Source organism: Protopterus annectens, chromosome 11.part0 (genome assembly GCF_019279795.1).
Source record: "Protopterus annectens isolate FY-2018-M chromosome 11.part0, PAN1.0, whole genome shotgun sequence".
Taxonomy (NCBI): domain Eukaryota; kingdom Metazoa; phylum Chordata; order Ceratodontiformes; family Protopteridae; genus Protopterus; species Protopterus annectens.
In genome coordinates, this window is record NC_056745.1 from 248490924 (window position 1) to 248516313 (window position 25390).

Below are 25390 nucleotides of genomic sequence, written 5' to 3' on the forward strand. Positions count from 1 at the left end.
GTCACAGCCCATAAGGCCAAACAACACACCAAATACACTTGTTATAGGGGAATCTATTGTCCGGCACACTGATGTCCCACTCACCAGACTGAACAAGGAGAAGGTCACTGTAAGCTGCCTGTCAGGTGACAGGCTCCACCACATAACCCAAGCACTCAGGTCACTCCAAAGCAAGTACAAGTATGACTCCATCATTGCCCATGCTGGTGTGAATGACCTGAGATGTACCTCCCTGGACTACATGAAAAGAGACATAGAGGAGCTATCTGACCATGTAGCCCAGGCTGGTATGTCCCTGACCTTGAGTAGCATCTTGCCCTCACCAAGAATGATGCCACAGTATAAAGACAAAATGATCAGTTTCAACAATTGGCTAAAGTATTGGTGTCATTCAAAGGGGATTCAGTGTCTGTCAGCCTGGGATGACATGCTCAACAAGCCAAGTTGCTTCACTAGGGATGGCTTGCACCTGTCACCCTTATACTTTCATATACTGGCCAAGGCTCTTGCCACCCCCATAGTGCCTTTTTTAGGCAAGGCTCAAAGGACAAACCCACCTCCATAGACAACCCAAAGATAAAAAAAACTAAAGGTAATGCTACTCAATGCCAGAAGTCTAAACCTCAAGATGCATGCACTCGAGACTCTCCTCAGTATGGAGAAAATCGATGTCTGTGCAGTAACAGAAACCTGGTTCTAGATTCCTGAGAGCACCCCAGCACTACCAGGTTAGAACTCATACCATGCGTTTTGGCCCCAAAACTCGGACCGAAGCACAAAAGGAGGGGGAGTATCTATATTCATCAAAGATACCTACACCTCCAGGTTAGTGGCACTGCACAAAGCATTGGAAACCATCCATGTGCAACTAACAGTGGGCAAAACTGCTTTCAGTTTGTAGCCTGCTACAGAACACCCTCCCTATTACAGGAATCCCACTTGGCATTCCTGAGAACACTGGAGAATATGAAGGTCTCTCCAAACACTATGTTATTGGGTGACTTCAACTACCCAAACATTGACTGGGAAAACTACTCAAGCCCAAACACCCTCGCCCAACGGTTCCTTGAACTTATAAACTCTAACGCAATGGAACAACTGGTCACCACTCCCACAAGAGGGAACAACATATTGGACCTGGTCATCACCAACATGGGGACTCTATGTTCCACACCAGAGGTAAACCCCTCATTGGTAAGATCAGACCATAAACAAATTTCCCTGGACATCCATATCCCGTCCCCACCCCCAGCCAAGTAAATCACTGTAAAGAATTTCTCCAAAGCCAACTTTGCACTTCTCAAGACTGAGGTGGAATCCTTCAAAGCCCCTGGGCCAGAGGATAATACAGCCCAATCTGCAGAATCCTTTACAAATGCATTCTATGAGCACCTGCAGGAATGCATGGATCATGCTATCCCAAATAAAACCAAGACTCACTACTCCAGAAACAGGAGACTGGTCTGGTGAACCCCGGCCATAAATAAGCTATACAACAGAATGAGGAAGCTACTACATGACAGAGCAAAATCCCAAAAAGGGAAGGCATCTCTGATCAGTATTAGCAAGAAACTTCGATCCCTCATAAAATCATCAAAGGCCAGTTTTGAAAGAAAAATTGCCCTAGACACTAAAGATAATCACAAGGCCTTCTTTAGTTATGTCAGAAACATGGGCGGAAACTCCCAGATATGCTCTGAATTGTTGCATAATGGTACAAAATATACCAAACCTACAGACATAGCCAACATCCTGGCAGACAGATTCAGCGCAAACATCTCCCCCCTTCCCCAAAGGAGCAAATGCCTATCCCAACTGAATGTAACCTCCTGACATCACAGATGCACAGGTGAAAGCTGCCCTCTCCAAAGCAAAAAACACAGCATCTATGGGACCGGACGGTGTCCCAGGCTGTGTCTTACATGAGCTCCAAGAAGAACTGAACCCTCACATTAAGTCACTGTTCAAACTTAGCCTTACTACAGGATATGTACCCAAAGAATGGTGTACAGCTACAGTGGTCCCACTCCACAAAGGTGGTGCCACAACGGACCCTGGAAACTATCGCCCCATAAGCCTGACTAGTCTGGTCTGTAAAGCTATGGAGCGCATTATCATAGAACTCATAAATAAAGACATTGGGAGCCTCCAGACACTGGCCCCTACCCAATTCAGCTTTGTTAAGGGCAGATCTTGCCTCTTAAACCTAGTTGATTTCTTTGAAACAGTTACCAAAGCCTTAGATGAGGGCAAGGTAGTCCACACAGCCTACCTGGACCTCGCAAAAGCCTTCGACACAATACCCCACTCAGGCATCATAAATAAGCTTACCAGCTTAAATATCAACCCCTATATCACAAGATGGGTTGCAAACTGGCTCAGAGATAGAACCCACATGGTCAGAATCACAGGTGCCATGTCTGAATCCAAACCAGTTACAACTGGCGTCCCACAGGGCTCAGTTCTGGGACCTCTCTTGTTCAGTATATACTTCTCTGAGGTTCAGGCTAACACGGGGGGATTATGGCTGACAAAATTCGCAGATGCTGGGGGCCATAATCGAATCTCCAGCTGACACAAGCATCTTCCAAAAGGGTCTCACAGAGACGGATGCTTGGTGCCAGAGCCACGGCCTCAAGCTAAATGCTAAAAAGTGCATAGTTATCCCCTTTGGGAAAAACAAGGTGCCCACAAATTGCCACGTAGGTGGTAATCCATTAAGTACGGAAGAAGTAATTAGAGATTTGGGGAGAAACGTAGATAGTAATCTCTCCTTTGATAATCATGTTGCCAAAGTGGTTAGAAAGACCTTCTATATAGCCCACCTTATCATGAAAGGGTTCGCATCTAGATCAAGAGAGGTCATTGTGCCCCTCTACTCGTCACTCATCAGGCCCATAATTGAATACAATGCCCCTTTTGGGATGTACCTTACCATACACCTGCAGCAACTGGAGAGACCCCAAAAGTACCTCACCAAGAGGATCATGGGCTACAAACAGATGTCCTTTGCAGGTCGACTAAAGAAACTCCAGCTCTACTCAGTTGCTTACCGCCTACTCAGAGGTGATCTATGCCTGACGTACAAAGCCATGTCAAACCCAGAATTAATGGACATGCTCCACCTCAAAAAATCCAAGTCCCTTAGAGCTACATGCTCCAGGGACCTAAACCTCAGCACAAAAATAAATAGGACATGCTGGAGGGACAGACTCATTTCCCAAAGGCTCCCCTCACTCTGGAATAGAATCCCAATTCATGTTAGACATAGCCCCTCACTGACCGTCTTCAAGCGAAATTTGGATGCGTGGATGGGAAATCGCAAATTCACCCCTGGGAGCTCTCCTGTGTCCCTGCTAGACAGAAGCACAGTAAACTAATCTTAAAAGGGTACCTTCTGTGACCTACTTTACAGAGGCACAGTAGGCTAATCTAATAGGGAGGCGGAAGCCAAATACCCTCTGGCTAGGCTTATAAATGCCCTAGGACAGATAGCCTAGTATCTACCTATGAACCTATGAACCTATGAACACTGAGTCAAGCCACAGAGATTTGTCAAATCAATGAGGTGACAGAAAAATACACAAGTACGCTTGCAAGTGACAAGAGTATAGTTTCAATTGACTCCAGAGCAAATGTAGATAGTATGCAACACGTGGCAAATAAAAGCAGGCCCAAGCATGTGGCAGCTTCAGGGTTTCCAAAGAAGGCATGTAGCTTTCCAGAAAGTTCTAAAAAGGGAGCATGTTCCAGCTCAAGCTCAGTGCAGTGCAAGCATGAATCAGCAAAACCCAAATCTAGCTTTATTGTTAACTGTCACAATTGTGGTGCAAGTCATGAGTCTAAAAGAGGGAAGTGCATAGCATTTGGTCAGCAATGTCACAAGTCTAAAAAATGGAACCATTTCCAAAAGTTTTGCAAATGAAGTAAGCCCCACATAGCTGTAAAGAAAGGTTGCACAAAAAAAAGCAAGTAGAGCCAAAGCAGTCAGCTTTCTATGTAGATGGTGTATCAGTGCTTGGTGAAAAAGTTGATGCAGTGAATCTGCTGACAAGAGGCAAAGTGTTTTGTACTGTCTGAATTAATGGAAAATCCACAGAGCACAAAGTAGACACTGGTTCAAAGTGTAATGTTATCTCAGCAGACACATTTGCCAGAGTGAGAACTTAGAACTACTCAGTGTAACAAGTAGAGTGAGACTTGTTGCTTATGGAAGTGACGACATTCAAACCTAAGGCTCAGTGATGCTTTCATGTTATTTGGCTGAGAACTGTTACAACTTGTTATTCTATGTAGTCCGAAGACCAGTGCAATCTTTATTGGGTCCCAAAGATAGTTTAAGAATGAATCTGCTTTCTTTTGCTAAAGAAGTCCATCACATAAGTACATTTCCGAGTTCTAATTTTTCTGAAGCCATTTTCTCAGAGTAGGCTGATGTCTTCAATGACAAGTTAGGCAAACTTCCAGTTGTGTATTCCATGAAGTTAGACCCAGAGGTCACTCCAGTAGTCAGACTAGCAAGAAGAGTTCCGATAGGTATGCAGGATAAAGTTAAGGCTCTGTTGGATAAATTGGTGCAGCAAGGTGTGATTTGTCCAGTCACAGAACCAACTGAATGGGTGTCGTCCATGGTAGCTGCTCCCAAAAAAGGCTCAGACAAAATCAGAATATGTATTGACCCAAGAGATCTGAATGAAACATTAAAGAGACCATATCATCCAATGCACACAGTCAAAGAAGTTGTAGCTCTAATTCAGAATGCTACTGTATTTTCTGTCTTGGATGCAAAGAGTTCATTTTGACAAGTGATGCTTGAATGCAAATCCTCATTTCTAATTACTTTTGGTACTCTGGCAGTTATCGATTCTGAAGGATGCCATTTGGAATAAATTCTGCAAGTGAAGCCTTTCAGCATCCAATGGAACAAACTTTTTCAGGTTATCCTTGTGCCATAATAGTAGATGATCTATTGGTTGGAGGCAACAGTGAAGCAGAGCATGACAGAAACCTCAAGAACGTTTTTAGACAGAGCATGTGAAGTAAACTTGAAGCTCAGTCCTCTGAAGTGCAAATTCAGACTTCCAGAAGTTACATATGTAGGAAATTTGTTTACGAGTACAGGGTTAAGACCAGACCTGACCAAGCAAGCAGCTATTCTTGAGATGTCAGCACCAGACAATGTACAAGCTCTACAGCATTTCCTAGGCATGGTCAACTGTTCAGGTAAGTTTATACTACACTTTAGTGAGTTGGCATCACCTTTAAGAGAGCTAAAATGCAAAAATGTTGTATGGTCATGGTTGGAACAGCACCTGAAGGCATTTGATGACCTCAAGCAGAAAATTGCCATGCCACCTACATTAAGATATTATGATGCGAACAAACCAGTTACTCTTTCCTTTGATGCTTCAAAATCTGGTCTTGGTGCAGTTATCCTTCAAGAGGACAGACCGGTAGCCTATGCATCTAGAACACTTACCCAAACTGAGATGCAGTATGCTCAAATTGAGAAGGCACTCATAGCAATAGTATTTGAATGTTCCAAGTTTCATGATTATGTTTATGGTCGAGCTATTCACATTGAAACTGACCACCAACCTCGAGTTACTATTCTAAAAAAGCCTATGCATTCTGCTCCAGTGAGAATATAAAGAATGATGCTCAAATTTCAAAAGCACAATTTCAAAATGGTCTACACGAAAGGTAAATTGCTCTATCTGGCTGATACCTTATCTAGATTGCCTAGAAATATGGCAGGATAGCTTGACACAGAGAATTTTGACTTTGAGGTGATGTCAGTTCATAATTTTTCCACTACTAGACTTGATGAGTTAAGAGATCACACTCAGACTGATCCAATTTTGCAAAAGCCCAATCACTACATTAATGTTGGATGGCCGTCAAAACAATGTACTGTACCACTTGAAGTGTGAACCTATTTTCCTTACAGAGATGAGATGTTGATGGAAATGGCATTATTTTCAAAGGTCCTAAAACTGTTGTTTCTGCTTCCTTACAACAAGAATATATCCAGATTTTGCATCGTGGTCACCCAGGATCCACATCCACTAAGAGAAGAACTCGAAAATGAGTGTTTTGGCCTTCATTACCAAAAGACATTGATAGAGTACTTTCTTCTTGTTCAGTATTCAATAGTACTAGACCGCATTTGCAAAGAGATCCACTTCAGTCAAGTCCAGTTCCTGAACTACCTTGGTCTACAGTCGCAACTGATATCTTTGAGTGGAACAATCAACACTACTTGGTTTTGGCAGACTCTTATTCAAAATGGTTTGAGATCAATCTACTACGTAACCTAACATCCACTGCTGCTATTACTAAGTTGAAATGTCATTTCTTAGATCATGGCAGTCCACAAAGTTATTTCTGACAATGAAACTCAATTTACCAGTCAGTTGTTTCAGAAATTAGCAAAAGAATGGGACTTTGTACATGTCACTAGTCGTCCTGAATGTCCTCAGTCCATGTTAGTCCTGAATATCCTCAGTCCAGTGGTCTAGCTGAATGTACAGTGCAGAGTAATTACTTGAAAGGTCAAAGAGTGACAATACTGATGGGTTGTTCAATTTGCTTAATCTCAGAAACATACCCAGCAATGATATTCTTGGCTCACCTGCTCAAAGACTACTTTCCAAACAAATTAGAACTACACTACCCATTACTTCCAGTTTATTAAAGCCTAAACCTAAGAACAATAAAACCATCAAGGCTCAATTGTTTAACAAGTGTAATATCCAGAAATCTAGTTATGACAGATCAAGCAGATTGCTTAATCTGTTGAGGGAGGGAGAGATGGTATGAATACAGACAACAAAAGGTTTTATCAAATTGGACAGATTACAGGCATCTGTGCTGAGCCGAGAACCTACCTGGTAGACTCTGAAGGTGTGGAGTGCAGGAGGAACCGTAGACATCTTCTTCCTGTACCAGAATCGTCATCACCATCACAACATTGTTTCTGTGATGTAAACTCCAAATCTAAGAGTAAATCAGACAATGTTTCCATACCGGAATGTGTTCAAAATTCTGATTCTGTTCCAGAAAATGTTCTGAATAAACATTTTACAGAGACAGTTCCAGCTGCAAAATGTAATTCCCACTTTTATGTCACATGATATGCACAAGTATCTAAGCCTAGTGTGAAATACGTAGCAATGTAGACTTTATATATATATATATATATATATATATATATATATATATATATATATATATATATATGTGTGTGTGTGTGTGTGTGTGTGTGTGTGTGTGTGTGTGTGTGTGTGTGTGTGTGTGTGTGTGTGTGTATATACATATATATATATATATATATATATATATATATATATATATATATATGTATATGTGTGCGTGTGTGTGTCTATTTACTATTGTATAATGCAAGACATAGGATTACCTGTGATTTCTGCATGCCAAATAGCCTCGTAATGTTATACAATCTGTTTCTCAAAGAGGGAGGCTGTAGATCAGAGTGCAAGTGGTGTGTGTGCTATATCTTTAAGAAGAATGTCAAGGCTGTATGTGCATGTATAAATTCCAGACACGTGCAATCCCTAATGGCATTTTGAAAGAACAGCCAGGGAGAGAGCATGCATGATCGCAGTTGTTAGTTTGTATACAAGTTACTTCAGTTAAAGTCAGTAATCTTCTGAAGTGATGTATTTGTATAAAATAAAGCTGCTTGAACAGAACCCATGAAGACTTTTCTATTGTGTCCTAGATAGGAGAGTGACAATAAGTTTATTACATCATTTCAAATATTAATTGTAACACAATAACCTTGTAAGCACAATATGTAATATCCTTATAACATACATCAGGGCAGTGTACCCTGCTCACCCTGCCCAAATAAGCTGCAATCATACCATCGCTCTCTTATTTTTATCAATCAAACTGCATCAGTAAGCAGCATCCATACCACTGCTTACTTATTTTTCAATCAAACAAGGAAAAAATTGTCTGAACAGCCAAAAAGTCCAAAAAGTATTGAAAGGTCCAACTAAAAGAAAGAACCAAAGGTCCAGAACTGTCAATTTTATTATACAACAAAGTTTTCAAGTCAACAGACTCTTCTTCAGTGTTAATTAAAACAGACAAGCTGTAACCCATTAATATATATAACAAGCCAGCCAATAACATTCAACAATATTAGTCACATGCACAATTATCTAAAAACTCACCAATAATAATGAATAAAAACCGTGTATGTAAAAACCTGTGTATGTAAAAAACTATGCATCAATCCCAACACCAAGAGAGGGAACAGAAGAGAAACAAGGCTGCCCCTCTTCTCCCCTCAATATCCACCTCTATAACCATACCAAACAAAAGAAAAGAATATCGGGAGGGAGGGGAGGATAACAAGTTCACTCCAAAATGTAATTCTTCCTAACAGTTACATTCCTATAAAACACCTGAGTCCACCCTACCTCTATCTTACTTCCTCTAAAGTCTCCTTAGTAAATTAACACTTCCCTTCCCAACTAAACCAACCTAGCTCTTTTCCATAACCTTAACTCCCTTCCCTAACGAACACCCATCCCACCCCCATTTAACTCTCTATAACCCTTACCCAATATGTTCCTGGACAAATTGGTTTGTTCCCAAACATCATTTGCCCCATTCCCCTTCAGTAATACACATGACACCAATAGATATTTGATGACCTTTATTAATTTCAAACCTAACTTTATTACATCATTTCAAGTATTAATTGTAACACAACCTTGCAACCACAACATGGAAAATCTTTATAATATACATGAGGATAGCATATCCCAGTCACCGTGCCTGAATAAGCAGTGCTCACACCTCGGTTCACTTATTTTTATCAATCAGCCAGTGCCAATAATCAGTCTTCATACCTCCACTTACTTATTTTTAGCAATCAAGCATCATCAGTAAACAGCATCCATACCTACACTCACCTATTTATCAATAAAGCAGCATCTTAATGCTCACTCTCATCCCCCAAAAGCATTGCATCAACCTCAAAACCAAGTGGGGGGACAGAAGAGGGACAAGCCTTCCCTTCTTCTCCACCCACCTGACTGAAAACAGGCTGTCCCCCTTCTCCTACAGAAGAACTTTCACCAGATCTTCTAAAAATACACTTAAATGTAAGTTAAACAAATCTAAACTAAACTCATTCAAGAGCACCCCATCAGATCTAAACCAAACTGGTCCCTGCCATGGAAAGACCTATGTTCTATCATATACATACCCAATACCCCCAACTGATGTGTTAGCCTATAGTTACTAAACCTCTATACATGCTCCAAAGCCTTAAAATTAACAGCATTCCACCAACACAAACGCGGTACTATCCTCAACCATATAATGCACGTCTGGATATAACATCAGCAACATAACCAAATCATCCCTTATCCTATCCATCAACTGGATATTAGGAATTATCCTCAAGTCATTACCAACCAAATGTATTGACAATATTCATGGCAACCCCATCCGTGACCATACACTGTCAAATCCACTACCTACCATTAACCCGAGGCCTGCCTGTTCTCCAAAAATACCGGTAGGTCATCTCAGACATAATACTTAGCTTAACACTTTCACACCAAAATGTAATTTTTCCTAACAGTTGCACTCCTATAGAACAGCTAAGTCCCGCCCTACATCTGCCTCATTTCCTCTAAAGTTCCCTCAACAAATCTATTTATTTATTTATTTATATTTGTTGACCAGGAGTGTCCGACTGGACATAGGTCCATTTTCAGCAGAGGCCTGGGGAGAAAAGCTCCACAGTTAAAATAAACAGATAGTAGTTACATTGGATTACATAGCGATTAACAATTTACATAGCAATTACTTACAACATATTTACAGATGAAGAACATAGTACATTATTAGACAACTAGAATCTTTATCTGTGAAGTACATAACAGACATTAACAAATGTTACAATAAGAAGTTCCTGCTGTATAATAAGTACTATGCTAATGAGCATCTGAGCTTGCTATAATCAAGGTAGTTAGTGGAGTGGAAAGAAAGGTAGTGGTTGGATGGGTGGGTGATATTAGAGTGGGAGCTGCAAGGGCATAGCCAGCATGTTTTTAGGTGTGCTTTCAGTAAAGTTTTGAAGTGGGTGCATGATGGTATGGAGGTAATTGTGGGTGGGAAAGAGTTCCATAATTTGGCTATGAAAAACTGGCTAAAAAATAAACAAATTCACCATTCCTTTCCCAACTAAACAAACCCATCTCTAATCCATAACCTTAACTCCATTCGCTAACAAACATCCATCCTCACCCCCATTTAAGCAAGGAATAATGCCCTCCATGGTGTGTGTTAATGTGTAATCAATGCCTGTCCACAGGTGTTATGAGCCTTTACACCACTGGAAAGGCATTAATTACACATTAACACACACCCTGGAGGGCATTATTGCACTTAGACAATGGTCTCTCTGTAAAATTGTTGTGTTTTACTTGCTTATTTATTTTTTCTAAGTACTATATTTTTTTATATATTTTTAATGTAAAATAGTTCCTCTGTCTAATGTTTCAAACTTGCTGTAATATATGTTAATGGTGTTGGAGGAAGCATTATACATCAAACATATATAAAAAATAATATAGTGCTTAAAAAAATAATAAGCAAGTAAAATACAACAATTTTACATATAGCCCATTATCTCTGTCCTGCACACACATACACTGTCTCTACTGCTTTCACACACACATTCATTCACATAAGATCGGTCTCATCCTCTTTTTCAGTCTCTCGCAAACAGACTCTCCGTGCTTTCATACACGCATTCAGTCATACGACATCACTGTCACTGTCTCTGTTACTCTCTCTCTCTCTCTCTTACACACACACACACACACACACACACACACACACACACACACACACACACACACACACACACATACCCACACACATAAAAGCAAACAGTCTCTCTCTTTTTTTTTTTATTTTTCATTTTATGCTCACCAAACAGCAGAACAGCTGCTAAGCAACCGTAAAAATTATGGTGGCCATTATTTTTTTTTTTTTTTGCAGTCAGAGCCCCATGGCAACTTGATATGCTGCAGTGAAGCGGCAGACTTGTTTGTCAGCGGGCATTACTTATACATTAATACCCTGCTGGGGAACGTTCTTTCTCCAATCAAGGTGTTGATGTACAGTTTGCCCATTCTCTAGCTCTCTATAAAACTTACCCAAGATGTCCCTGGACAAATTGTTTAGTTCCCAAACCTCATTTGTTATATGCATGGCATGTGAACTACTAAAACATAAGTATTTATTAACAAGTTTGTTTTCTAAACAACCTAACTACTAGTGTCACTTTGGGTGCATCCATGCTTCCATTCATACCTCTCAGCTGTACAGATTTTCACAGACTGTCCAGATATTCGTATCATATTTTGGTCCATTTTTCACAAAATTATGCTTTTATGGCAAATTAGTGGCAGATCATTAAAGACTGAAGTTAGAAAGTAATGACAGACATTTAAGTTTCAGACTTCGTATGCTTCAGAAAATTCATGCCAATGCAAAACCTGTTATTCTATTGATGGTCTAAGTTTGTAAGAGCAATATTTAAAAACTGTCCCTATTTTTGGGCCTTTGTCCCACTTTTATTTCTGCCTTTGTCCAGATTTCTTGCTCTAAGCAGTTGAGAAGTATGGTTCTATTCTATGCTAATTTAGTTTTGGAGGAATGGGAGGAATCATTTTTTTATACATCGTTCCTTTTTAAAAAAAATAATGTAGAGTTTTACACACTTTATAGATGGTTTGTATTTTTCTGGTAAAGGGCAGTTGTGAAGATTTTTTGAATTGTATAAGATTTTTAGAATCAAACGCTAATTTTTGTCCTTTAGAGTTAATACAAATATTGCATCTACTAATTATCTGGACATTACTATTTACAGGAATGCTCCTAATTGACACACACATATATACATGTGCATAAATATATATATATATATATATATATATACATATATATATATATATATATATATATATATATATATATATATACACACACACACACACACACACACACACACACACACACACACACACACACACACACATCTATCACTATATCTATATATTTTTATATCTATCTATAGATAAAGATATATAGATATAGATTATATATATATATATATATATATATATATATATATATATATATATATAGTTCCCTATCAGAAGCCTGAAACACTATAAGCCTGAAAATCAAAATCCTGAAACCAAAAGCCTGAAAATTCAAAATCCCGAAAACCCAAAATCCTGAAAACACAAATAATGCTAATATGTCACTATAAAGACACTAATATCTACCAACTGACCCTGACCCTAACCCTAACCCTAAGGTCCGTCACTATCGCACACTCACCTGACCCGCGCCCTAACCCTAACTCACTTAAACTGCCCCTAACCCCAATATTTGTCACTATTGCATACATGCCTAACCTGCGCCCTAACCCTAACTCACTTAAACCGCCCCTAACCCTAACATAAAACCAACGCACACTTACCTGAACCCAACGCATGACCTAACACCACAGGGCTAACAATAGCAAAGCCACAATGACGTCAGTATGTCCATTTTGTGTTTTCAGGATTTTGAGTTTCAGGATTTTGGGTTTTCGGGATTTTGAATTTTCAGGCTTTTGGTTTCAGGATTTTGATTTTCAGGCTTATAGTGTTTCAGGCTTCTGATAGGGACCTATATATATATATATATATATATATATATATATATATATATATATACAGACAGAGGCAGGCAGAGAGAGGAGGGGTAGTAGTCAATGCAGTGGGTGCTGAGATTTACACATACATGAAGGTGCAAGTGGGCTTTGAGCAGCAAAAATGCTGTTAGAAAAGTTTAATTACACAGAAGGTTAGACTGTTTTCATTTGGTTGAGGGTTTGCTATTTTAACATGCTTTTGCGTGCAAATTATGAATTAAATAAGACTCTTATACATCTTTTTCATAGCTTAGAAGATTTTCTGGATCTGGTTTCGGATCCATTGGCTTTAGAATATGACCTGTGTTTCTAGACTTCTCAGACTATAATTGCCTGAAATTGTGCTAGTTTTGACTTACTCAGTACTTTTGTCAGTCTCTTGTCATGCAATTTTTGTGTTTGATTCCCCCCCCCATGCAATATGCTTACAGTGCCTTTAAATATTGAATTATTTCAGCAACAGCTCCTTGGAATGTATCTGGTGCTGAAAAAAAAAACAAATGGAAATCTAACAAATTGCACCTTCCTAATGGCATATTAAATTTACAAAATATTTTCCAGCTTACTTTGTCAATTTTTCTGTGCCAGAAACTCTGGTTTACATCCAGCGCTGAAAAAAATGTCAGATTTGTCATTCTACTTATGTAACATACATCAGTTCTCCAGAGTTTCTAGCAAATCCACTTGCAATAAGGAATAAATTAAATTCTTGGATGTAACACTTTCATTATTCAGCCAAGTTCCCTTCCTGCAGCACACGTATTCCAGTTGTTTGCATTTCAGCCCTTTCTCTGCTGTAAATTGTACAGTTATCCTACACTCTTGATGAGTGTAGTACAAGTGAATGACTTTAGTGTGATTTCTTTTGTTTTGTCTCATTCCATCAAACCTCATTGACTTATGGACATCCTGCATCGTGTTGAACTGGGCTGCTGGTCTTAGGGGAGACTTAGTTGCCCTTGCTGTGGGTACCCCTCACCAAATATTGTTCATATGTCCTGGAGCTGCTTCAGGACTTTAATTTCAGATATCTTTCCTTAGAGGATACAAAGACTCTAGCACCTTCTCTATTCGCTTTTCATCTTTGTGTTGGCATATACTTGGTAAACAATGGATGGTAGCCATTTTTGTAAATGTAAGGAAAGGATCTGATTTATGGGAGCAAGGTCTGGGCATGAAGTTAGCAAAATGGGAGGGGCAAAAGATTGTTTTTTCTTCTGGACAGATGGACAGCGCTACATCTAAGGTGACGCTTCTCGTTTTTCTTTTCTTTCTTCATGTGATCTCTATTCCTATGTTCTGGTGGTTGTTTGAATAGCCCCCAGGCATTATTCTGATTGTTTTCCCTTTTTTCTTAGGTTAATTTGTGGGTTAATATCATACAGTATATTAAAAAGATTGCTGTTCTGTTTGATACTAAACTAATTATGTTAAGTTTTTTATTCAGAACACCAATGACTCATGCTATTGATGATTTTGATGTTGAACTCATTGTATTCATAGTTATACTTGTTAATTTCTCCAAGTCTTTTGTGTTTCTAATGCCATGATGGGAATAGACCCCATTCCTAAGTCAAAGTGCGATTAAGGTTTCTTCCACATTGCTCTAATTTCTGCCTGCAAATCCTGATATTTTATGACTTTGTGTCTCTCTGTACACAAGACACTGTAGTCACTGGGTGTGGCAATTTCAATGATCAATGCTACTTTTGTCTTCTTTTCTTGGACCACTATATCTAGTTTTCTAGTATTTATTTTTTGAATTGTTGAAAATGGATGATCCCATGTGATGTACACTTCTTCATTTTCTATGATGCTTTGTGGCTCATGTTTCCAGTGTTTCACCCACTTCAGTACCATAATGTTTGCACAATCCCCAGTGCAACAGTCTTGCCACATTATTATGCCTTTCAGTACACAGTCCTTCTGTCACTAGTATGTTGCAACCAGCAACAAGGTGTGCAACTGTTTCCAATTCAATTTTACAAAGCCTACATTCCCACATGTTCAACCGACTTTATAAACCAATGTGTACGCAGCCCACTATCTTGGGCCATCAATATTAACCTTTCATCTCTTGGTTGGAATTCTCCTCTCCTCAACCATTCCTGCATTCATTCCTAATCAACATGAGGTTCTTCCAGAAGTTTTCTATACTTGCAACTATATTTATGCATTTTCCACATTTCTTGTCTTCTCATCTGGTCCTTCACCTTATATTCTTTCTGTTGTTTTTTGACACATTCATTTGCTGCCTGATTTTTATCTTCTTTTGGTTTGATTTCTATTACTGCTTGACACCAATATGCTTCTGCTAGATTAAGCAGAGAACTCATCTTAGATTTATTCTCCTCATGTTTCAAACCTTTCACTACATTTGGGTCTTGTGAGGTCAGCAGATCATTTGGTGAGTATGAAACATCCTTCTTGTTTTCTGTCTAATCTATACAACACGTTTTGGGGCCAGTCAGTCATTCCAAAACTGTAATTTAGGACAGAAAGAGCAAATTGGTTTATAGCCTGGATTTTGTTCCTAGATGTCAATGCTGTTTTCAGGATTAATTTAATGGTTATCCTTACCATGTATATTATACCATGGTGTTGGAAGGTGGTAGTATTGTCAGGAATGCAGTTATGATAGTTATTTGTGAACGAATGTTTTATATTTTGTAGACATTAAGACATTTCTGTGATCTTCACTACAAAAGCAATTAACCAGTTCTATATTTGAAAAATTATACATTTGACAACGTTTTCTCAGTCAATTGGTCATCTACAAAAGTTTAATTCAATGAAAGTACCAAATACTATATATATATATATATATATATATATATATATATATATATGTATTTATGGGTCCCCTACAGATGATCGAACTTTTAAAAGTTTGACTTTCATATGGCCAAGACCATATGCTCGAACTTTTAAAAGGTCAAATGTTCTGAACAGAGACCTCCATACAGAGCAGAATGGGAAGATTGCCTTTTCCTCACTGAAAATGCGATCTCGGAGTTGTTATATTTAAATAGCAGGTGGGTGCAGGGGTCTTGCCCCCCATTGCTAAAAGCGTCCAGGGCAATTTTTTTGTTTTATTTCCTTTTTTTATCAGGTGTTCAAACTTTTAAAAGTTCGAACATATGGTCTAGGCCATATGAAACTCGAACTTTTAAAAGTTCACTCATCAGTAATAGACCCATATATATATATATATATATATATATATATATATATATATATATATATATGTGTGTGTGTGTGTGTGTGTGTGTGTGTGTGTGTGTGTGTGTGTGTCTGTGGGTGTAAATATAAAGTATAAATGTATAAAGTTAAAGCGCTGCATGATTCATACACATTTAAAAATAATAGTTGGGCCTTTGTAGGAATATTGCATTTCATATATGGCAAGAAGGCTAGGAAATATGTGAAACATCCACATGGTGTAGGAAAGGAAGCCCTAAAGTGTGGTGACTAGGTAGAAAATGGGAAAAATACAGGAAAACTACCAGACTGCAGCAAAGTTTGGTTGAAGATCTTGGACACTGGTTCTTCTAATCTGGGATTATGATTTTGTGAGGCAGATAAACTTAATTTAGTGTTTTTATATATATATATATATATATATATATATATATATATATATATATATATATGTGTGTGTGTGTGTGTGTGTGTGTGTGTGTCTGCGTGTGTGTGTGTGTGTGTGTGTGTGTGTGTGTGTGTGTGTGTGTGTGTGTGTGTGTGTGTGTGTGTGAATGTGTGTGTCATGTGTATGTAAAATATCCTTGTAGTGAGGTGAAGGAGATTTCCAGCCTTAGGGGGAAAAATGTCTCCAACCCTTAAGGTACTTTGTGAGCAATGAAGTTCTTGGCTGATGAGATTCATTAGACTCAGGTAAAAAGATCTGCAAACTGTAGACAAGCTCTGTTGTGACTTCATATTAATCACGAACATATTACTTGTTTAAAATATAAGTCTTTATTGAAACAAAATATATTAAATAGATGAGTGTTTTTGCCCTTAACTGGCCTTTATTAGAGTTAATTCATTTTTACATGAAGTGCAGTATTTTTATGCACTAATACGTAGTTCATTGATTTGACCTGAGGTCATAAGTGTAACCATAGGCTGCTTGGCCACTATACCAATGGATAGGTCTCACCTTTCCCACTTGTTCTGCATATCTACCCTGGGATTCAAACAAACTCCATGTAGCCTCTGCTCGAAGCCTACAGGGAGTTTACATGTTTGTGTGGCAGTGTGCAGAGAGTGGTAGTGCTCAATGCACATGGGAGAGCTTCACTATGAGACATGAAAATGGGGGATAATGCCAAAGGCCTTGAATAACAACATAGACTGCATGTCCTGTTATCCCTCATCCAGGTCTTTGGGATCAGTATCCAAGAAATCCGTAAGGAACAATAAGGAAGATCCACCCTTGACAAAAACAAAATGGGTAGGGTGAAGTTTGTTTGAAGGTCACCTATTTGCTTGTGGATATGGTCCATACTGATTCCTTCCTTAGCCTTGCAGATGATGCTTTTTATGTGTATGGGTCAATAGTTGTAGTTCTGCATGTTATCAGATTGATGTGCATTGCATAGCACACAACATTTAATATTACATTTTGCAGTGTGGTTGATATATGTGTGAAAAAAGTACTGAGGCCCCAGAGTTACAGTGCATGGGAGGGCAACAAATGGATGTATTGTAAATATGTGACATTTGTAATGTTTCCAATGTAATTTCATGTCATACACAGGAAATAGACAGTAAATAACAGTAATACAGCATAATATGTATATTCCCATAGTCCTGCAAGCAACAAGTTTGTGCGTTGTTTAGCAAAGTGCATATGCATACGAGATACACATGTTTATACATAGCTAAGCAGTGTGCAAATGTGAGCTGCATTGCTAAAATCTGACAGTTAGGATCTAAAACCTAATATTGGCTTTAATAATCATTCAGTCGAGAGATTGGAGCAGCCAACTAGTTCCGTGCCAATAAGGAATGCAGACATCTTCTTGGCTCCTCCCAGTGCAGCCCCTTTAGGCAGAAATTCACTGAGAAGATTGCAGAGACTGAAGAGCCACAGGAATTCATCAAGAACCAATCAGAGCCGCTCCAGGGTGGATTCAAACCAATACCATTGGCAAAGCAATGGGAGGTAGAATCAGAAGAGGAGGAGGAATGGACTCAACTATTTTTCTCCAGAAAATGTTTTATTCAACTCAGAAGAGCTGTACCAATCCATTATTATATATAACAAAGGTGACTTTAAACTTTATAACTTTTCCGATTGTTTTTTCGAGTAATTTAGCTGAAGTGTTGACTAGAGGGTTGAATTTTGTGCCCACTTCTCAGTCATGTATTCATGAACTTATTATTGACTTAAAGACTTACTTGAGGAAATTAAATTTTAAGCTTATTTTCAACAGTGACAGTATTGACTATACCCTCAATGCCCTTTTTGGTAGAGTGTGTTTAATCCATCTTTGCCTTTATGTCTAACAATTTTTGAGAAGCTCTGTGAATTTGACTTCAGAGATCTAGTTTCTGACTGTACAGAGACCTTTGAACATAATTTATCCTGGTCAGTATGTACTCTTCTTGAACAGCTGTGTAAGAACAAGAGATTGCAGATAATGAAGCCTGATAAGGGTGGAGAGATTGTTATTATGTCTAAAACAGACTATGTAAATAGGATGAACTTACATTTATTGGACTGTGACTTTTATGAATTATCTTCATTGAACAGTGTTCGTATTTCATATGAAATGTGGATTTAATGATAAAAGATCTGTTGACCAGGGTCAAATTACTTATGAGCTGTAAGAACCACCTAAAACCACTGATGGCACAAGGATGAACCAAATGAAAAGATGCTCTTAGGGTAGAATAAAGTTTAATCAATGCCTTCATCACCAGACTTCTTCAGAAAACTGATACATCCCAAAAAACAACATTGTAAATAGTTTAGAAGAACCAGTAGTAGCTGATTTCACATTAAACAATACGTCAATAAACCAGTCAAAATTTTAAAATCATTAAAACTGTTAAATAGTTAACTTCATATCTAGTAAAAAACACAATATTAATGACTTCATTTAAACCGGGGGGGGGGGGGCTAGATTAATTTGCCACTCTGTCTCCTTTCTTTCTATTCTACTTTTATGGTTGCTATCTCTCTTATCCTAGCAGATAAATTTCAATATACTAAAAGTACATTTTTTGTAAGCCTCACATTTGACTGAATGTCTAAACAAAGCATTATTTTCGTCCCTTATCTTAAGTGAGTGATGATGTTCTTTTATTCTCTTACTAAGAGGTATGGTACTCATGCCAATATAAAATGCTGGACAAACAGAGCATAAAGTAATATAAACTACATTTTTACTATTACAGGAAAATCTGCCAGGAATTTTGGTGGATATGGTATGTGACTAAGTGTTAAATATGGGCTTCCGTGTATAAACCTACTAACACTACAATTGTTACACTTAAAGATTCCATTATTTTTAGTAGTGGGTGGAAGTAAAATAGTTGTATCATAAGTCTAATATCTGTTTAATACTACCATTTTTCTTATAAACAAAATTAGGACTGTTGCCCAAAACACAAACTATTCCCTTCTATAACTTTCCAATTGCTGTTTATAATTGCTCTAATCATCCCACTATCAACAGTCATATCTTGGCAACATCTAGGCAATGATTTATCCTAAATACCCAGAGCCAAACCGTTGTTGATAGTTTTTTTCATTATTAAAGTGTTTTTTTTCAATATGGGAGGAAATTTCATGATTCTTTTATTCCTAATTTCTTGAGCTGTTGTTTGCAACAAATCAAGAGAATGTATTCTTTCAATAAACAAGTCAGTAATGAAGGTTATTTCAGACTCAAAATCCTCTTCTCTACTGACCATCCATGAAGCCCTTGGAATGTTTTTCTTGATGTACCTAGGGTGATTACTTTTACAATGTAAATAACTGTTGACAAATGTGTTTTTTCTATGTATCTTGCCAAAAAAACAACAATTGTGAATGTCCCAATCTAATCCAACATCTAGAAAATTAACTTTCTGACCTTATATCACCAACTATAAAAGACAAAAAAATCACAACTAGTATTAATTTGTTTTACAAATACATCATGAGAAGTGGCAGAGCCTTTAATAATAAAAAAATAAATCACTGACAAACTGGCGATAAACCACAATACTAGAATAACTACTGATGGTGGGCAAAGTCTGTTTTTCCCACCATCCTAAAATTAATCCTGCAAAAGCTAGAGACACAGTAGCTCCCATGGAAACTCCTTTTAATTGTTTATAGTTACTTGTCATTAAATAAAAAAATAATTATGCTCTAGCAACAACTCCAATAAGGCAGTGTAGAACCTAACCAAGGAGTCTGTAAATTAAGTATATTTGTGTAAAAAACTCAAAACAAATTCAACGCCTTCTTTTTGGGGTATAGTGGTAAACAAAGAAACAATGTCCACGTTAAACATATAATAATCATTGTCATTATACTCAAAATCAGATGAAAATGGTCTGATACTATTCAAAAAGTCCCAAGAATCACTAATGTAAGAAGGAAGCTTTTGCATCAAAGGATTAAATACAGACTCTAAGAATAAAGAAATACCTTCTGTAATACTCCCTGAGGAAGACACAACAGGTTTAAAAGAGGGGTTAATAGGGTTCTTATGTATTTTAGGTATTCCAAACAACATGCCAACTTTAGGATTGTCAACATGTAAAAAATTGTATAATTCATGAGGTGGTCATGTAAACAATGATGTATGTATTTATAACTTTTTAACATTTCTCCAAAGGTGACCTCTAAATATCCCTCATTATTATTTACCATTTCTTCCATAACACCATTATATTTAGTAACATTCATAATGACCACCCCTGCCCCTCTATTTGCCTTCATAAATATCAACCCTCTTTCATTTTTAACTTCCATTAAAGCTTTCCTATCCGCCAAGTCCAAATTAAAATATGGTTTAACAGTTTTAGAGTTTAGAATGGACCTAATGTCTTTTTCATAAAAATGTTCAAAAGCTTTAATTGTAGGATGAAAGGATTGAAAGTGGAAGGTTTAGAAATATTCCTTTTAACAGTCACTTCTTGCATTATATACATCAAATTTAACTTATGAGTTAACATTTGTAAGTCTACTAAAGTTCTAGTAATACCAGCCCTTCGACTAGGTAAAAAACAAAATCCCAGCTGTAAGACTTTGTAATGCAAAGCAGACATATTAAAATCTCATAAAATGAATACACTAATACCAAAACTCACTGTCTTTGGCTTAAAATCCATTACTTGCAACAATGACTCCTCTCGTGGCTCTGTGTGGAATGGGTTCTGTCCCATGATCCTCTGCAGTTTTTTGATGACTTTGTCATATTGGAATAACCATATCCAAACTGACCTGGACAAGGAGAATGCAAAGGCAACTCACGAACTTCCATTCTACCTGCACCATCTGTCCGTATACCATCCTGTTGCTTTGTCTTCATTTCTGACACCACATCTTGACTTATTATCTGTTTGTTAATGAATTTTAAAGGGCAAGTAGTCTCTGAAACAATAATCTCACTAATTGGTGTGAAATTAGTTTTAATGTTCATGGTAGAAGAGCTATTTTGTGTACCAGACAATTGCTTGTTCATTTAATAGTCATAAGAATAGGCTACTCCAGATTCATAAGTTGCCTTACCTCGTATGACTTTCTTAAACTTATGCTGAACAATGATTTTCTCATAATTGTCTACAGCAGTGAAAATATTATCATATTCAGATTTTAAATCCATATGTGTTTGGTGTTGTTCCTTAATTTTAATATCTAATTGTTCCAGAATATTATTATGTCTAAAACATACTACATAAATAGAATAAACTTAAATTTATTGGTCAGTGATTTTTCTGAAGAATCTTCATTGAACAGTGTTCATATTTCATATAAAAAGTGGATTTAATTATAAAAGATCTGGTATATCAGGGTCAAATTACTTATGAGCTTTCACTGTTCTTAAATTCTAAATTACTTGTAGTTCCTTCAGTCTTTAGCATAACAAAGATATATAAAAGTTTACACTACCCACCTTTAAGACTTATAATGAATGCTGGCAAATATAAAACACACCCCCTTGCTACATTTATTACTCTCAAAAGGTTTATGAAGTCTTTTAAACACTTATGTATTGACCCTTGGGATTTTTGGGCAAACTTATTGATGTGAATTTTAGTGAGGATATTATTTTTCTGACTGCAGATGTAGTGAATCTATTTAATGTGATACCACGTGATGTTGGCATGGAATGGTTCCATGAATTTTTGACTGATTTGAAATATTGTAGGAATGAGGAGATTAACATGTTATGTGATTTTTTGGAGACAATTTTAAGTAACAATTATGTTTACTTTGAAGGACAATACTTTTTGCAGAGGCAAGGAATAGCAATGGGGACCACTTGCACCCCCATTTTTGACAACTTTATGATGTTACAGCGGGAAAAAAACATATTTTCCAGTCTTTTCATCCTGAGCCTTGGAGCTTGTATGTTCAATACCTGGACAACATTTTTATTATATGGAATAAAAGTACCACTGATATAGGGAATTCTATTGTATATGCCAGCAACACAACATCTTTCCTCAAATTCACATACAATTATAGTGACTCAAAAATTAACTATCTAGATGTAGAGATAAAGATTGTTTCAAGAGATGACCGGTGAGTAATATTTACAGGACGTCTGCATATTCGAATAGCGTGCTTCACTATTCCAGTTCTCATCCAAAACATCAGAAAAGAGGAATAGTTAAAAGGAAATTTGTAAGGCTTATAAGAAAGGTATCGGATGATAATGAGTTATGGAAGCAATGTGATATTCTAGAGAACTTGTTGTACTCAAGAGGGTACCCTAAAGTGGCAGTGGAAAAGATTAAGGATGAGGTTGTATCAAAAAGAAAGCAAGGGATTTTTATGAGTAGATAACGGTGAAGGTAACTTTAATGTTTTATGCACCCTCTCTACAAAAAATTATTTATATCCTTTTGTAACTCAGTTTAGTGTTGATCATAAACATATATTTGACATACTTAATAAGAATCAATGTATTTTCACCTGCTTTTAGGGAGTTACTGATTTAATCGGTAGTAAACCTCATTTAGTTTTTAGGAGGGGTAAAACCTTCAGAAATGATCTACAAGGTAACAATGATAGAAGTATTAGCAGCCCCCAGCGTTTGAAAAAATAGGTAAATACAAATGTGGGTGTTGTAAGCAATGTAAGTTTATTTCCAACAGAGAAAGTGTAGTGGTCAGTAAACGAACAATTAAACCTAATGGATACATTAACTGCAATTCCAAAGGGGTGATATTTGTGGCTCTGTGTAATGTCTGTGATGGTTTTTATGTTGGGAAAACACAGAGAAACTTGACAGAGAGAATATATGAGCATAGTTTAGATATGACAAATAAGAATGGAAATAATGCTCTGGTTAAACTTATTAATAAGTTTCCTTTGCACAGCTTTCATTTTTTTGTTATTCAAGGGGTTCCTTTAGACCCTAGAGGGGTCCATGGGTAGATTTGGTAGAATACAAAGAACTAGTATGGAAAATAAATTTAAATGTCTGTGTTTCATAGGTTCATAGGTTGGTACTAGGCTATCGGCCCTAGGGCCTATACAAGCCTAGCCATAACAATTCCCTGGCTATTTCTTCCCACACTATTTACTTCCTTGGACCCCTGTCTAACAGGGCGACTGATGTGATCCCCAGGGTGAATTTCCTTTCTCCCATCCAATCATCAAGGTTCCTTTTGAAGAGGGCCAAAGAGGTGCTCTGCTTGATGTGTATGGGCAGTCTATTCCAGAGTCTGGGGAGTCTCTGGGTCAGGAACCTATCCCTCCAGCATGTTTTGTTTATTGTGATGACAAGATTTAGATCCCTGGAGCATGTGGCTCTGAGGGATTGGGATTTCTTTAACTGTAGCATGTCCAACAGCTCTGGGTTTGACATGGCCTTGTATGTTAAGCAGAGAGAGTAGACGATATAGCTGGAGTTTTGTACGGCGGTCAGCATAGGGCATCTGCTTTAGGCCTGTGATTCTTTTAGTGAGGTATTTCTGTGGCCTTTCCAGGTGTTACAGATGTCTTGAGAGGTACATACCAAATGGGCCATTGTATTCTATAATGGGTCTAATGAGGGATGAGTACAGTGGGACAATGACCTCCTTTTTTCTGGATGAAAAGCCCTTAGTGATGAGGTGTGCCACATAGAAGGATTTCCTTACTGTTGTGGCAATGTGGTTATTGAAGGTGAGACCACTGTCCACCTGTGTCCCTAAGTCTCTTATCACACTTTCTGTGTTTAGTGTACTGCCACCTATGTGATAATTCATGGGCACCTGTTTTTCCCAAAGGGGAAAACTATACATTTCTTGGCATTGAGCTTGAGCCCACGGCTCTGGCACAAAGCATCTATTTCTGTAAGGCCCTTTTGTAGAGTATTCACATCATTTGGGGATTCAGTAATGGCTCTCAGTTTGCAGTCATCTGCTAACTTTGTTAGCCAGAGTCCCTTAGTTTTGGCCTGTACTTCAGAAAAGTAGATGCCAAACAAGAGAGGTCCCAGGACTGAACCCTGAGGTACGCCACTTGTCACTTGTCTAGAGCTGGATTTGGAGTCAGCTACTTTTACAGTGTGGGTTCTGTCAGTAAGCCAGTTGGCAACCCATCGACTGATGTAGGGATTAATGCCCAGCTTAGTAAGTTTATCTATGATTCCAGAGTGGGGGATGGTGTCAAAGGCCTTGGCGAGGTCCAGATAGGCTGTGAGGACTGCCTTGCCTTCATCCACAGCTCTGGAGACTGATTCAAAGAAGTCAATAAGGTTCAGGAGACTAGATCGGCCCTTCACAAACCCAAAGTGGGTGGGATCCAATGTTTTAAGGTTGCCAATGTCTTTGCTTATAAGTTCCATGATAATATGTTCCATGGCCTTGCAGATCAGGCTCGTTAGACTGATGGGGCGGTAGTTCCCAGGATCCAAGGTGGATCCTCTCTTGTGGAGTGACCTTACTGATCATTTGTTTATTAGTAGTGTGTTATGGTTTCATTCTTACAAAGTTTAAGTTATATTATTAATTTCAGTTTTAATATTTATTTGAAATAATATTTACTTTTGATATTTATTTATTATCATGTATTTGTGATCGGCTCTAACTTATTTTTTAGAACTGTTTTAATATGTCTTAGTCAGGAGGTAGTGCGAGAGCTGTTACCAATTATTGGTTTATTTTTAATGCATATTCATTAAGTGATGTGTTTCTATTGGTGTTTTAAATCATATGATTCTATTAGAGGGTTTTACAAATGGTTTGTAATGCTAATTAATTAATTCTGAAGAAGTCTATTGATATACTAAGATGAAAGGATTTAACAGAGCATATTCTTTCCATGGATTCATTTGCTTTACTGGAAGCAGTTTGGTGATTGACAGTTAGTACTGAGTCTATGAAATACACCTGGTGCTTAACTGACTCATGCTACTGTATTAATACATTCCATTTTTGGTCCAGATGATATTGGGTTTGAATACA